This window comes from Equus asinus, chromosome 17 (assembly GCF_041296235.1).
Source record: "Equus asinus isolate D_3611 breed Donkey chromosome 17, EquAss-T2T_v2, whole genome shotgun sequence".
NCBI classification, from domain to species: Eukaryota; Metazoa; Chordata; class Mammalia; order Perissodactyla; family Equidae; genus Equus; species Equus asinus.
Genome location: NC_091806.1, coordinates 14,013,086 through 14,021,613, shown reverse-complemented (window position 1 = coordinate 14,021,613; position 8,528 = coordinate 14,013,086). Strand labels below are relative to the sequence as shown.

Here is an 8,528-nt window from a genome sequence, read left to right as displayed (position 1 = left end):
TGGTCTGAGGTTTTTATAAATTGCTGGATGGTAGAGGAACAGTTTTTTCACATGGTGGTAGAATTTGGTTGCAGTTATAGCCTGTCGCCACTAGATGTGGGTCGAGTGCTGTGCGTTCTGAGCTCTCCTGCTTTGGGCAAGATGGCGGCGCCCAGTGCACTTTGCCGGGCTGGGGGCGGGGATGGTTTCTCTCATGCACTGATCTGGATTCGCTAAGTTCTGTTCTTTGGTCTCCCAGGGCCCTGGGTTTATGGGGTCCCCGTGCATGGAAGCTTTCCCCTGTCAGCGGGTTTCCACTGTACTGGCAGCAGGAGTCCTAGATGATCCCCTGGACATCTGGCCCCTCCCATGCTCCTTCCTGGACCCGCAGGGCGATCCCAGTTTTTAAGAGAGGGAGCTGATGTTCTCTCCTACCCCATTACAGCTCCTCCAAGGCAGGCAGCAGGGGCTCCGTTCTATGTCTTTTGATACTGTAGGTCTCTGAGTCCTGGCATTAGGTTCATCAGCTGAAATTCAGGGGTTTTTTTCAGTCCTTTGTTGTACTTTGGAGGGGAGAGAGTCCTGGGTCACCTCACCCCACCGTTTTGCTCCACCTCCTCTCCCACACCAAGTTCTTTACCAGAGCAATATACATTATTTCCCCTTCCTCAAATTCTTCTTTATTCTTCCATCCACATTCTCAATTATCTTCCATGGTTCCCTGTTCCCTATGGATAAATGGAAGATCTCTTAGCTTTGAATTCATATTCATTACATTCATTTCCTATCTCTCTTTTCTTGCTTAGCTGCCACTCTGTGTGTGATCTACTAGTTCACATGAGGTTCTTATTCATCTCAGAGATTAAGGGTTCACAAATGGTCTCCTATGTGCTTACAAAAGATCCTCATGTCTATACTCTTAACAGAATCCTCAACTAGGAGGCAATTTGAATAACCTTCCATAATTCGGAACCTTTTTTTCTATCTCAAAAAATCATAAGAATTTACAACACAATAGAATTCCCACATTCAATATTCGTTAGGATGGATAAGTTTAATGAATTTAACTTTATATTAATAACAAGTTATTTTTTCAGGTAATATAAATAATACAAGATGAAATACATGGAGATCATGAACAACATGACAGAGTTTGTTCTACTGGGGCTCACAGAAAATTCAAAGATACAGAAACCATATTTGCTGTGTTTTTTGTCATCTATGTCATTTCTATGGTAGGAAATTTGCTTATAGTGGTCGCCATCACAGCCAACCCATCATTGAAGTCCCCTATGTAATTTTTCCTGGCCTGTCTATCCTTTATTGATGCCTGCTATTCCTCTGTCAATACCCCCAAACTGATTGTAGATTCACTCTAGGAAAAGAAGACCATGCTATTCAATGGGTGTATTACTCAAATCTTTTCAGAACATTTCTTTGCAGCTTCTGAGGTCCTACTGCTCACTGTGATGGCTTATGACTGCTATGTGGCCATCTGCAGGCCCTTGCACTACACAACCATCCTGAACTCGTGGATGTGTGGCCTTCTAATGATAGTGATGTGGGTTGAGCATTTGTTAACTCAAACATACAGATGCTCTTCATCTTCCAATTACCATTCTGTGGTCTCAATGTCATAGATAATTTTTTGTGTGATCTGAATCCTTTGCTCAATCTTGCCTGCACTCATACCCACACTCTAGGGCTCTTTATTGCTGCCAACAGTGGATTAATCCGTATGTTAAACTTCCCCTTCTTGATGGTCTCCTATGTGATCATCCTGCACTCCCTAAGGACCTACAGCTCAGAAGATATGGGCAAAGCACTCTCTACCTGTGTCTCCCACATCACAGTGGTCATCTTATTCTTTGTGACCTACATTTTTGTGTACATGAGACCCACAGCTAATTTATCTATTGATAAAGCAGTGGCTGTTTTCTATACTGTGATAACCCCCATGTTAAATCCCTTAATCTATATCTTGAGAAATGATCAGATGAAAATGCCACTAGAAAATTGTGTAGTAGGGAAGCTATTTCGGGTGACAAATAAATGTACCTGGAGCCTGACATTGATTCAACTGAGTCACTGGTCAAATGGTTATTTTGGATGATCTCAGCAAGGACTACTTTTATGAGATGAAGACAATTAACTACTTTGAATCATAGATTCTGCATTGAGGGGAGCAGAAATGGGTTCAAGAAAAGAGACAAAACCTAACTCAGCATAACTCTTTGCACATTTGGAAAATTCTAACAAATTGGGACTTAGTTTTACTAGTTTACTCTGCATATATTGATTCACAGGATTTTATTCTAATAAAAATAAGAAATAAGAAACTATATTGGTATTAAACAGTAATCTCTATAACAATCCATAGAGGTAGGCACTGTTACTATCCTTATTTTGTATTTGAGGAAAGTGACTGATTGGGAAAGGCATCAAAAGAGATATATTGAGGAGACTGTAGCCAGAATCTAACTGATTTCTCAGACTGTGCTCTTATGTGGCAATACACTGCCAGGTAATGTTGATAGAAAAGTAAGATAATTAAACTAGTTACTACTTATTGTGCCACCTACTATGTTGGGCACACTGTATATAATAGTTCAATATCTATAGCTAAATTCTAATAATTTTCATTAATAATTCTGCTTATTTTTACATATCAGAGCGGATAGTAAAAAGTTTCATATACCTTTATCGTGTGTAACTGCTGTAGGGTGATAAAAGCAATAGGCCATTTAGCCTCTGTGGAGTAATTAACAAAGATTACTCAATGTTTCCAAATTCCCTTATAGTCTTCAGAGTCATTTTGTTTTTGTTCATGTCAACATTATTAGTCTGCTAACCCATCAGAAAGAGTGATGACTTAAATAAAAGAATATTTGTTTTCAGATTGAAATTTCTATTTATTGAGTAAACAGTCGTCCTCTTTAAAGTACTTGCCTGCCTACTAATAATGGTTTCTACAAGGCCACATACTGTCTGCTGCATTCACAATATTGAGTGAATGAATAAAGGTAGAACAAAAGATGAGTAAAGTCAATAAAGGCTAGAGCAAATGGAAAGTACTGGAGACTAGAGAATTCCTCTTTCTATTCTTATCTGTTTCAGATTCTGATAATTCTTTCCCAATCTTTGGGAAACCACAATTTGCTTTTATTCTTGGTTAAACTAAGGAATGAGAAATAAATTGAAACTGAGGTTGTCATCTAATGAACAAGTAGTTTACCTTTATATTCTTCCTGCTTTCAGTAAGATTTTACCATCTTATGAATGTGGGCTATTTATGCTATATTTCTCTGTTGATCAGCTTACGTTTTGGTAACGATTCATTAAGAAAAGCTGTGCTTTTAAAAAATATAGATACATCTACACACAAAGCATTTCAGGATAAATTTATTCCCTTCATTCATTCTGTCCTTCATTCAGAAGTCAAAGAATATTTCTGAGCCCAAGAAATACATAAGGTACATTGCTTCAGTGATGAATAGAGACATTGGCTCAGGTTTTTACAGAGCTTAAGATCCACTGACCGACTGCCAGTAAAGAGCATAAAATTATAACACAGTGTTATACATGATATGATAGTAGAAACACAAGATGTTAGGAAAGCATGTTTGAGGGACACACAACAAACCTGGGGCACCAGGGAAGGCTCCATAGATGAAAATACAGCAAAAAAGCACTCAAAATATGAAAATGAACCAGCACAGCTAATAGACATGAATTGAGATGAGAGCATTCCTAGGACAGGGAACACATAGTAAAATCCAGGAGGTGAAAAACAGTATGCAGACAACCAAATCACTTTAGCATTGCTGTGGCTCTTAATTCATCCTTTCATTTAGTGATTGTTTATTGCATCCCCACTCTGTGCCAGGCAACATTCTGGATATTAAGTTTCTAAAAGTCCAAATAGGAAGATGAAACTGGAGAGATAGGAATAGGAAAGACCGAGAAGTGTCTCATAATTGTTTTAAAGCTTAAAGCTAAGTACCATGGAGAAAAATTGAAAGGTCTTTTAAGCAAGTCATGCAGTTGCTTAAAAGTGATTCACTTTTAAGTGAATGATGCAGTTATATTTGAGTTTTAGAATGATAACTCTAGCTATAGTGTTGGGAGTGCATTGAAAGGGATAAGACTGATAGCAGAAGAGCAGTTAGGAGGTTACCGTAATGATTTGGATGTGAAAGGATAGAAGTCTGACCTCTAGTGGTGCAAGTGAGGATGTAGTATGTTGCCTACACTGCTGTAGTCAGCACAAATTCCTTTCAGTGGTCCACTGCACCCAAGCCCCAGCTTATGTGTGTTTAGACAGCTAACAGCTCACAGCCCCAACCTTCTCTTGGCAATCATACCTGAGAAAATTAAACTGTCTCACCTCAGGTGTTATGCTCACCCTCTCTGTGCCCACCAGTGATCACTGACTGCCATAGGGGTGAAGAAGGCCAGTCGTCTTGCCTCAAGGTGGAGCTAGTTCTGTAGTACAACATATAATGTATACTCCAGAGCTCCCTTGGCTCCAGCCTGAACCAGACTCTAGCTGACATCACATCGTTTTTTCCCCTTACCACTGTCAGTGTCTCTCAACTCCTTCTCATTATAAATCACCTTCAGAAAAATCTCCATAGAGTGTGCATCTAAGGCACATAAACTAACATGGAGAGATAGAGAAATATTTAAAAAAATATTTAAGAATTATCAAGAAAATAACTTGAGAGTGGATAAAGATTAGAGAGGGAAGAGCCATGGAAAAAACCCAAGTTTTATCTTAGATCACTGAATGGATGAGGAAACTGAGAAGATGGAACTAAGAGATGATTCTTCTTTGTTAGTGTAAGTAGCTTCTCCAACCCCTGTGGAAGCAGCCTCTCCCCACCTATCTGAAGGGTTAACTATGCATAGCCTGAGAAAACTGTAATGGCCTCCCCTAAGGCAGTTGCCTTAAGAGGAAATGCTGATTCCCCCAGGACCAGCACTCACCACCCTCTTTGTCTCCAGACCTATAACTGAATTCATATCTCAGTAGGCCTCTAAAGTGAGGTACAAAGTGGAACCCACAAATTGCCGCACTACACTCCAAAATAATTTTTGAGCTGTCTAATTCATATAGATATTAAACTGGGCAAAATGTGTGGAAATGGGTATTAAGGTATGGAATAATTGCTGAAGGAATATAAAGTTGGGTGAGGCTGAATTTATTTATATGGGCTTACTAAATAGTAATTCTTCATTTAATGCTGCAGCTTGGGTAGTTAGGAAAGCTCTACAGGTTTTCTTTGTTGGTTGGCTGAAACATGAACCAAAACATGGTCCACAATGAGTAAATTAAAAAGCCTGACCTGCTTTGGTTTAATGTAAAGAAAGGGATAAAAAGGTTTATAAAGTTTGGAATGTTAGAGTTATCATTTAAGACCTACTCACTCTCATGGGGAGGTTACCAAAGAAATGCCTTTAAGGAAGACTGTGAGAAATAGATTTGTGAGGGAAGTTCCAGCATCCTTTAAGAGCTTGCTGAATCACCCTCTTCTGTAGACCAGAACTTACGGTGGGAACTATGGTCACTAAACTGGGAAATCTAAATGCAATGGGAGTAATTTAATCCCAGGTAACAGAGGCCAAGTGGTGGCACTCAATCATGCAAATCAAAGTGTGTATGATTATCATAACGGACAGCAGAGTCAACACAGCAAGCCTACAATTTGATTACAGCAGCCCTTTGACATTGGCTAGTTGATCACAGTATTCCTAGAAGGGAAATAGGAAGCCTACTCAATTGTTACTTGATCTGCTTCAGCTGAAAAGCTCAAGGTTAAGTAAGCAAAAGTCTAACTTGAATCAGAAAACAGAGAGCCATGCCCTCTCAATCAATTTCCACACATGAGACTGTTTACAGACTCAGAACTCACTGACTGAATAAGAGGACAGTTACCCTTGAGGAAGGACCCTGTGCACTGCCAAAAGTTCATAGATCAATATTTCCCTCAGCCTTCCCCAAGAGGATCTACTGCCTTTTACCAGAGTAACCGTGCATTAAAGAAAAGGAAATATTCAGACTTTTCAGGAACTACTGGATACTGATTCTGAAGTAAAACCAATTTCAGGAGACCCAAAACATCTGTGGTCCACCAGTCTGAGTAGGAGCTTTGAAGGTCAGGTCATCAATGGAGTTTTAGCTCAGGTCTATTTCACACTGGGGGCAGTGGGTCCCCAAACCCAACCAATGATTATTTCCCAAGTACTGGAATGTATAATTGGGCTAGACATACTTAACAACTGGCAAAAAACCCACATTGGTTCTCTGACGTGTGGAGTGAAGGCTATAATGGTGGGTAAGGCCAAGTAGAAGCCAGTAATACTGTCTCTACTTAGGAAAATAATAAAAAAAACATCATACTGCATTTCTGAAAGACTCATTGAGATTAGTGCCACCATGGAGAACTTGAAAGATGCAAGCGTGATACTCACTACATAAACATTCAATGCTTCTATTTGGCCGGTGCAGAAGACAGATGGATTTTGGAGAATGGCAGTGAATTATCACAAGTTTAAACAGATGGAGACTCCAGTTGAAATTGTTGTACTAGATGTGATTTCATTGCTTGAGCAAATTAGCACATCTTCTGCTAACAGGTATTCAGTTTGTAATCTGGCAAGTGCCTTTTTTTCTCCATACCTCTTAATAAGGATCACCAGAAACAGTTTGCTTGTGGCTGGCAAGGCCAGTAATCCACCTTCACTTCCAAGGTATATCAACTCTGCAGCCCTATAACTTAGGTCATAGGGATTTTGATTGCCTTTCCCTTCCACAAGATAATCAGTGATCCATTACATTGATGCATTTAATCTGGCTGGACCTCGTAAGCAGGAAGTAGCAATTAATGTAAACTTGTTGGGAGGGCATTTCTGTGTCATAGGATAAGATATAAATCCAACTAAAATTCAGGGGACTTCTACCTTAGTGAGTTTCTAGGTTCCAGTGTAATGGATCATGCCATAGTATTCCTTTTAAGGTGAAGTATAACTTGTTTGATCTGACCCCTTCTTCAACAAAAAAAGAGACAGAATGATTAGTGGGCTTCAGGGTTTATAGGCAATGCCTTCTTCATTTGAGTGTGTTGCTTTAGCCCATTTTTCCAAATGACCTGAAAAGCTGCTACTTGTGAGCGGGGCCCAGAAGAGAAGATTCCACAACAGCACAAGGCTGCTGTGAAAGTTGCACTGTCACTTGAGAAATATAATTTCAGCAGGTCCAAGGGTACTTGACATGTTAGTGACAGATAGGGATGCTGCTGAAGACTTTGGAAGGCTGCTATAAGCGAATTGCCATGCAGGCCCATAGAATTTCAGAGGAAAGTCCTGCTATCCTCTGCAGATGACTATTCTCCTTTTGAAAATCATCTCTTGGTCTGCTACTGGGCCTTAGCAGAGACTACATGCTTAACCATGGGCCACCAAGTTATTATGCAACCTGGGCTGCCTTTTATGAACTTGGTATTATCTGAGCTAGGAAATGGTAAATTTGAGTACACACAGCAGCACTCCCTCATCAAATGGTCATGTACCTACTTGATTGAGCTCAAGTAGGCCCTGAGGCATAATTTCATGATGAAGTGGTGCAAATGCTTATGGAATTCACTCCTACTAGTACAATGCCTTCCCTCCCCCAGAATGCCTCTATGACCTCATGAGGAGTTCCCTGTGATCAGCTGAAAGAGGAAGACATGACATAGGTCTGGTTTCCAGATAGTTCTGCAATGATATGCAGGCACCACTCAAAAGTAGACAGCAGCAGCACTACAGCACCTTTCTGGATCATCCCTGAAAGACAACGGTGAAGAGAAATTCTTCCAATGGCTAGAACTTCAAGCAGTGTACCTGGTTCTGCACTTTGCTTGAAAGGAGAAATTGCCACATGCATGATTATATACCAGTTCATGGATTGTGGCCAGTGGTTTGGCTGAATGGTCAGAGACTGGAAGGAACATGACTCAAAGACTGATGACAAGGAAATCGGGGGAAGAAGTATATGGATATAACTCTCAGGATGGGCAAAAGCATGAAGATATGTGTGTCCCATAAGAATGTTATCCAAAGGGTGACAAACAGAGGAGGATTTTAATAAACAGTTAGGTAAGATAACCCATTCTTGTATAACAGTCAGTCTCTTCCTGGTCACCTCTGTCTCCTGATTGGCTCATGAACTATACAGCCATGATATCAGCGATAGTGGTTATGAATGGGCTTGAACATTGTTTTGTATTGTCTCTGTGTGATTCTTCTGGATGACGACGTTAACATTCGAATTGGTAGATGGGCTAAAGCAGATTTCCTTCACTAATGTAAGTGGGCCTCATCCAATTGGTTGAAGGCCTGATAATAAGAAAAGTTTGACATCCGCTGCATAAGAGAGAATTCTCCTGTCTGAAAGCCTTCAAACTGGAACATCATCTCTTTCTGTTTGATGACTTAAAAACTTCCACGCTGACTCTTTCTGATCCTATAGCAGCATCTGGCCTTTGGACCCAAACTGGGGCATCAGC

The 8,528-nt window shown here is 40.2% G+C and overlaps 1 pseudogene; it reads left to right on the top strand.

Annotated features, from left to right (window-relative positions):
• Positions 1-1,104: 1,104 nt before the first annotated feature.
• On the top strand, positions 1,105-2,031 carry LOC106844102 (olfactory receptor 4C46-like; annotated as a pseudogene).
• The last annotated feature ends 6,497 nt before the right edge of the window (positions 2,032-8,528 follow it).